Source organism: Leptinotarsa decemlineata, unplaced genomic scaffold (genome assembly GCF_025532065.1).
Source record: "Leptinotarsa decemlineata unplaced genomic scaffold, Ldec_3_MD MMD2_tig00026307_RagTag_RagTag, whole genome shotgun sequence".
Taxonomy (NCBI): Eukaryota; Metazoa; Arthropoda; class Insecta; order Coleoptera; family Chrysomelidae; genus Leptinotarsa; species Leptinotarsa decemlineata.
In genome coordinates this window covers 11955844-11964803 of record NW_027412681.1, presented here as the reverse complement: position 1 = coordinate 11964803, position 8960 = coordinate 11955844, and positions in this window count along the sequence as shown.

Sequence of the window (8960 nt, the reverse complement as noted above, 5' to 3'; positions counted from 1 at the left end):
TGCTTCAATAACTATTCCAGAATCTTGCTTGCGCAGACAATACCTCTGTTGACGTTTACATCATTGTATGATTCTACCAGAAAATTCTTGTACACATCTATTGCTAAATCGACGTAGCCAAACTACTTACAAGGAAACAATGGCAGACGGTGAAATGTCGGTAAAAGTTTATATTTTTTCTTGCTAATTAAAAAATAATTTTCAGTTGTATAAGCACGGTCTATTCGTCTGCCATTCATTTTTCACTATATTTTTTATACTGAAGTTTATATCTTACCTAGTTTTGTACGGTAAAAAATGGTTCAGAGACAGTGTAAAAAAAATGTTAATTGACTAATGCCTATAAATTATGAATACACCGGCTAACCGTCTGCTTTGTGAAAATTCATTCGTTTCATGCGACTGTCAGTCTACGCTGTGCTTGGCAGATGGTACAAAATTGATTTTAGTCAACCTTTTTTTTTGTTAAATAAAAAATTCATGCTTTAGCCAGAACACCATGTAATCTTCTGCCAATCATTTTTTATGGGTTGCGTAACCCGGCCTCCTGGTTGCATGAATGGCAGACAGTGTAATACCGGTCAAAGATGCTTTTTTTTGCAAACTAGAGTCAATGTTTAAGCATGTGTCACATGGGCAAAAAATTCGTTTAGCGCATAGTACTGTTGCTTGTGGCTATAAATATGTCCCCTGAAAAAAGCAGACGGGTAAAAATTGGAGTCAAAATTTCTGTCACGGGTTCCCGGTCTACCAAGGAATATCAAGTGCAATATCCATACAAATATTTCACCTATCCAATCCATTTCAATACTAATTGAAGTTATCAGGTTGTTTCAAAAGATTTGTTCGTTTTGATGTCATGGTTTTTTGTGACTACATAACACATATCTTAATGAATATTTATTCTACTGTGTCTTGATATATACTGATCTATAGATGGTTTTGTTCTCTATACATTGATGTTGTTCATTTGCTTCCAAATTTAAATTTTTTGCCACTTTTCAGCTCATTACTATCTCGAAAAGTGGGTGTACCACGATTAGAACGGAATTGTCACGTGTTGAGGTCTGCATCAAATGCGAAAATCCACCAAAAAAGACCACTGTTACTATGATTAGTGTGATTCACTGTCATGGTGTACCCCAAGGTACCGTCATCGGTCCACTACTATTTGTTCTTTACATCAATGATATTTTTCCTTAGATATGAAAGGAGAAGTGGTCAGTTTCGCCGATAATACTGCTGTAATTTTTCATGCTGAAAAATTGGGACAAACTCAAGGAAATTATAGAAAAAACATGAAAGCAATTAAGAACTGGTTTGACCACATCAGTTTTGAGAAAACTTTCTTCACCCCCTTCTCATACTACAAGAACTCTAAACCACAATATATCACCTTTAAGATCGATGAACACTTCGAAGTAAAAGAAACTGAATCGATTAAATATCTAGGTATTACAATAGACAATCATCTCAGATGGAATACACACACAATGAAACTATGTAATACACTGAGAAATATTTTGTATCGATACAAGTTTCAGCGAAAATTTTTCGATAATAAGCATCTTAAAATGATTTATTATGCGCTAGTTGAATCCAGAATCACATATGGTATAATTGGCTGAGGTAGGGCACTGAAAGAGCTTATTAAGAATCTAGAAGTGCATTCGTGAAAATTATGCTGAAAAAACTAAATCGATACTCTTCTGAAACCTTATATTCCGAATCCAAGGTATTTGATATAAGACAACATTTCATCAAAGCAACTTGCTTTGCATTGGAACATAAATCATACATTTTCAAACTAGAATACAGAATCCAGAAGTCGGAGAAGTGCTACAGTTGAAGAAGGGTCAGAGAAACATCTTCTACTTGGTGACCAAAAAGCATTTTCGAGACAAACCGTCCTATGAAGATGTCTGAAGAAGTCTTACTAGACTGAAGGAGACCAGATGCTCGACCAGAATCTCGTGGAGTTGGCGATCCCGAAATTAGCCTCTGGGTTCGACAGGCTGGACTGGAGGATTGTGAGAAGCATGTTGGAAACGATCTTCAGATCCAGCGGCATCCAGATTTTGGTGTGTAGTAACCATCTTCCACGACCGAGCATAAAGACTGTGGGGTGTTACTTCCATCGAACTTCACAGTGCAAATATGGAGAGTTCTGCAGGTATCGACACACGCCAAGGATGACATTTCGGGGCGAAACATCTAATTGTGAAGATAAATTAAGCGTTAGTTACTTAGTGTTGTATATGAATTAGTTGTGATAGTGAAATATTGTTAAAAATAAATTTGATTAAGACAGTTAATTCTTTAATTCGTTACATTACCTACGATACGAGATGGAAGACAGATCATTTTAGAACACTCATCCTTGTGTTTCCACTGAAGTGACGTGATCTCTGCGGCTTTTATATGAGCTTTTTGCTGAACGGGTTCCAACTCGGTGACAGAGTTATGGTCACCTCGTTCAGAGTCGAAAACAATACCGAGTTCATCAGCTTCTCGGGCATCTGCCCTGAGGAGAAAAGCTCCAATTCCTGCTCTCTCATGGTCACGGATCATGCAGAGAAGGGGATCCGAACTCTTGACGACAGGCTATATCCAGTACCATTCTGTCATGTAGACACTCCTCCCTGTTGTCGGGGGAAGTACAACCGTGGAACGGACGATTTGGGTTGCAAACTTCTATAGAGATGCAAAATTTTTTGGGTTTTCACATTGAGTTGATACCGCTCCTCCCGTATCCACTTTACTACTTTAAATGAGTATAGTAAGGCAAGTATATTTGTTGCAACAACTTTGTTTTTCCCCAAAGTTTGTGCTGATTCTTGCCGCGGAGAGAGTTCCTCACTGCTGTTACATCTTGTGAGTGGCGCTGTTCCACCCTCCGGCATCCAAATGATGTAGGATGCTTCCATCTACGAGCTGCACATCCTCTCCGTAGTCCCCGAATTGTCCTCTTTTGAGATGGACCGTTGTCTATCCAGAATTTCATACCGTGTACTTTTCCACCACCCTCAAGGACTGATAGAGATCCTTCTCTCCAAAGGTATGAAGTTGAAGATTATCCATATAAAACAAATGGGTGACCTTGTGCCTCCGGTTTCCGGGGATGGCACAGTTATACCCTCGAGTATTTCTGAGCGCAACGGATAATGGCAATAGTGAGATGCATAAGAGAAGGGGATTGAGGGAATCGCCCTGAAATACACCCCTTCTGAAAGTGACCCACCTTGTTTGGACTCTGGCTTGCCAGATGTTATTGTGAAGCGAGTTCGCCAGAGTGGCATCAGTTGTTCAATGCATCTAACTATTTTGTCATGTACCCAAAGCATGATGAGCTCATGCGATATTGCCTTACGGTAATCGAACCAGGGCTCACTACTTTCGTAGCAATGCATAAGGCTATCTCTTAGCTCATGTGTTAACTCAAAGCGTCCGTTTTCATTGCCAGGGTTTTCATTGGTAGGCAAATCATCATTATGGGCTCCACCATCTTGCCTATAACCCCGCCGAGCAGGTCGATTGTGGAGGCCCCTTCCTCGATAACTAGGAACCAAGTATTGGGTTCACCGGGTGGTTAGCCATGTGGACCCACGGCTTGCACCGGAGCGGAGGAAGAATAGTGTTCTCCTTTCCGGGTGCACATGGGCTGCCAGTCTGGTTTTGCACCAGTTGCTCGAGTAAGTGGTGGCGCAACTTACCAAAGACTAAGGGTGTTAGTGGCCATCCCTGCTTATTGAAAATAAAAATATATTATTAATGAAAATGCGGTTTTTTCTATTGGTTGGGAAAGGGATCAAAACTGGTCGTAGATAAACAATTTAGTTTTTATGCCAACGTTTCGGACTTTATTTAATCTATCATCAGGGTTCAAAAATTAGTTATCCATGTCAAAAAACATTTCAAATATACACATACACACACATATACACACATACACCACACACACATTAAAAATGTTTCTGTGGTGTATGTGTTTTCATTTGGTTAGTCCTCATTTTCGTTTGTACCTATGTTGTCTGACACATATTTTTTGAATGTTTTTTTTGATTTTTTTGACATGGATAACTAATGTTTGAGCCCTGCTGATGGATTTATTAAGGTCCCAAAACGTTGGCATAAAACTAAATTGTTTATCTACGAACAATTTTGATGATACCTTTCCCAACCAATAGAAAAAAACCGCATTTGAAAATATTTTGAATCACCAAACCAGGCAAAATTATTATCATTATCATCATTATTTTATCATTATTATAACTTTCTGCAACTGGGCCAAACCATCTCAGCAGAGTCGTATGGTGAGGACAAAATTACGAAATGTATCAAAAATCATTAATTTTTTTTAACATGGCTTCCTTCTAAAGATGACCCTAGATCCGCGGCTAAAATATTTGAAGGTTGAGTGAAAATATTTTCTTTCACTAGACGAGTCCTTCAAATTTTGGCCCAGATCCTTCGCCATATTTTGAATTATTGTCCATCTGTAATTATTTGTTGAGAAACCTTTTTGACAGTAATTTTCAGAAATATAGGCGAGTTGAAAAATAACTAATAGCGAGGAAACGAAATGAAATCGATTGAATTCTGTATATCCTACTCAATTATAATCATTCCCAGCCGTACCGCTATCGGATTAGATAACCTTGCGTCATCGTCTCCTTCCACTTATATATCAACCGATGTGACGCACACCAGCGTCAATGATCACTCTCGAACCAGCGAAACGACTTCCTCGTCCTCGTTTTTGGTCGATATCGGTAATTACAAAATAATCTAGATAGCATTGGACGGTGTTCTCAGATCATCTACTGTAAATGTGAAGCAACAAATAATATGAATGTGGCGGACACGCCTAGACACGATTCTATCGTGAAAGGATAACCGTCTTCTTCGGGAGGATCTCCTTGCAACACGATTTAACAATGGGTGGTGCTTAACAATGCCGTTATAAGTCCGCTCTCACTCCCCTAATCATGTTTGCGGTATCAAAATGGCAGCAGAAGTTTACTACGTAGCAGACAAATCCTTTGAGAAGTCAAAATGTTTTCAGATATATGCAGAATTTGACATTGACATTATAAATTTTAACAATCAATATCTAACAATCGTTTTATTCTGGTAGGTGATTTCAATTTTAACTTATTAGTCAACTTATTCTATACAAAAAACATCAAGACTATTTTCACAACCTATGGTATAAATCAAATATTAACTAAGCCTACTAGAAAGACACTAGATACACAATCATTAATAATGACTAATGACTAATAATGAATTTCAAATGTTCATTTAACCCCAAAAATTACTGACCACTCAATTATTTCTGTCAATTTCCTCTTTAGTCAATCTAACAAAGAAAGCTCAATAAGAAAATACAGAAATCTTTGTGATAATAATTTGAGTGTAATTAAGAATGAGCTTATTTCTTGTAATTGGTCTTCAAACTCTATAGATGTTAATTCACTTTATGAAGAATTTCTCGAAAAATATTCAAATATTGTTAATAGTATTTCACCCATACAAATAACTAAGTTCAAAAACATTATTCCTTGGTTTGACAATGAAGTTTCTATCACGGTGGGGGATGAAAATTTAAAAATAACCAGATGAGTAAATTTTAAAAAATTGAGAAACGATGTGGTTAACTCATTGAAAATAAAGAAAGTTCAGTATTATCATAACAAAATAGACAGATACAAGAATAATTCTCATTTGATGTGGGAAACCTTAAAAACCCTTGTTGATAGTAATGATCATACATTTCCTAACCTAATCTAATTTGAAGATGAAGGGGTAGTAAGTACTAGAAAAGGTGAACCTGACATGGCCGGAACTTTCAACCTATACTTTGTAAACAGCACCCAACGAATAGTCCAAGGTATTGAGAATTCTGAACCATGGTTCAATTTGGATAATAATTCATATTTGCCCTTCAGCACCTTCAGATTGATTACCTTAAGAGATTTGAATGATATAATTAGGTCATTAGATAATAAGTGTAGTATCCATGAAATCTTGAATTCTAAAATGTTAAAGCAAGTATTTGAAACAGCTGGTCATGCAATCCTCAATTCAATCAATACATCGCTCTAGAATGGTCAATTGCCCGAATTATTAAAAATAAGTACATACCATTATACCCATTCCTAAAGTTACAAACACTATAAAAGCAAGTGAATTTAGACCTATTAATACCTTACTGCTAATAGAGAAGGTTTTAGAAATAGCAGTATATAATCAATTATTAGAGTTTATTGACAAAAATCAAATCATGTTTATCAATCAATCTGGTTTTCGAAAAAAAATTCTTGTGAAACAGCACTACAGTTATCATTAACTAAATTTACTAATGAAACAGATAGAGGTAAATATGTTGTAGCTGTCTTTTTAGATTTCAAAAGGGCCTTTGAAACGATTGATAGAAGTATTTTGCTTCAGAAGCTGAGAAGATATGGGATTGAGGGGATGGTTTTTGAATGGATAAGTAATTATTTATCAAATAGGAAACAGAAAATACGTGTGAACGATCATTTCTCATCATATATAACAAATCACACAGGAGTACCACAAGGTAGTGTGCTTGGTCCCCTATTATTCATTTAGTATCTGAATAATATACAATTATTTACAGACTGTGAGTTCATCAACTTATTTGCAGATGATACCTTATTGGCCTGTACTGGAGTATATTTAGAAGAAACTGTTGGCAGAATTAATAAAGTTCTAGAGAATGTAGAAAAATATCTGAAAACCAATAAAATGAAACTTAACGTTAAAAAAACAAAAGCAATGATAATTACTACTGAATTCAAATATAATCAAATAAATACAAACAACATAAATATAAAAATTGAAGATGAACGTATAGAAATAGTAACACCAGTTAAGTATTTGAGATTTCAACTTGATAATTGCTTGTCGATGACCACTTCAAATATATTGAAAAAAAGATTGAAAAAAAATTATATTTTTTCTCAACAATCGCCAATAACTTATTAACAGATACAAAAATCATGGTATATAAATCAAAAGTCCGACCACATTTTGACTACTGTGCATCTATTTTATTCTCTTTCAATTTGAACAAAGTGCAACAAATACAAAAACCACAAAATCGAGGAATGAGAATAATTTTAAAATGTAAAAGGTATACACCAATTTCTACCATGCTATCTGCTCTACAATGGCTCTCAGTATCCAAAAGATTATTCTATTGTTTCATGGTTTTCATTTATGAAATATTAAATAAAATGACCCCACCATACTATCATTAATAACTTTCAATAAGGACATTCATCACCATTCCACTAGGCACAACTGTCACATTCATATAAATAAAACAAATTCAAGAAATAGTATGAGCAGTTTATTTTTTGAAGGTTTTGTCCAATTCAATGATTTACCTCACTGAATTAAATCTACTCGATCATTAAAGATTTTCAAGAGCGAACTGTTAAAATATATTCCTGATGGAAATTGAAAAATTCGTTTTTGTTCAGTTCAAATTATGTATGTATATAATTATTTATATAAATTTTGTTGATTATATTATATTTTGAGTTAGCTAACCTGTATATTAGGGAATACTAATTCAATAAATAAATTTAAAAAAAATTATAAATCCACTAGGTAGGTACTTTATTGGGATTGAAGAAAATCATTGTTGTACCATTTGCACTCAAAGGAGTAGATACTCATTCTCTGAGTATGGATTCAGAGGATTTCAGTGGAAACAACCTCGAAAAACTATTCACTATCGCAAACTTACCTCAACTAAGATGCTTCAAAATAATTCTAGAGTAATATCCAAGATATTCCAGTGATTCCCTTTACTTTGAAACTATTTGAACAAAAAAACTGAAAGTACTTACCCACTTACAAAAAAATAGGTATTTCGTCTCGTACTGTGAAAATAAACATAGTTTAAAAAAATAATAAACACGATGTTAAAAAAACATCGAACTAAAAAGTGAAAAAAAATTTTTTTTAAATAAGCTTAAAACAATAACGAACGAAAAATACTAATATTATTGTGGATATTTTCCGATTCCGGGGAGGGAGCCTGAATATCAGCAACCAAGCCCAAGGCAGCAGGCGCGCAAAGGAGGGTTACAAATAAGGCAGCAGGCGCGCGTGTTGATAAAAAAAATACTTTTTTCAAATAAAGAAATACATGTAAAATGAGTTCGAATTATATCAAGGATTTTCTGATTGATTCGGTCGTTACTTGATGAAGATCCATAGTAATTTTGAAAAAAATATAATCATAACATGTTTCGCTAGCACAGTAGCTTTCTCAAGTGTATAGAGAATTGCAACATCGCTTTGTAACGCGTATGCTCAAAACCTTTGATATGCTCGAAACATTTGCGATGGTGACGTCATGATATATTGTTAGTGGCGTACGCAACAGTGGCTATGTTACAGTGATATTTCATCAATTTTTGCAATAAGGTAATCAGTCACAGCTGACTTTCTCAACTTAAAAAAATTTAGGAAATTAAAAATGATGAATTCAAACTCTTCTGAACCATTAAGTTATCATGAAAAAGTATCTAGCCCACACTATTAATTTTTGAATATTCAATATCTGTGGAATTAGCATCTAGAATCAGGTATTTCAAATGTTCGTTCATAATCTTGAGCAACTCATTTGTGTAATCCAAAAGGTACAGGCATTGATCTGCAGGTTTTTATGCCAAACGTTTCGTCTACTACTGCGGTGGACATTATCGGAGGCGACCGTTAGTACATCGCCTTTGATAATGTGTACCGATGAAACGTCACGCATAAACACCTGCAGACCACGGCCAGAAAACTCGGAAAATAGCTTTCACACAGTTCTCTCCGGCCGTGAAAATTTACATTCTCTGATCATATCAGATTTAGTTTTTTCAGCCATCTGTGTTATAAAAACACATCTACAGAAGTTCTGATATCGAGGA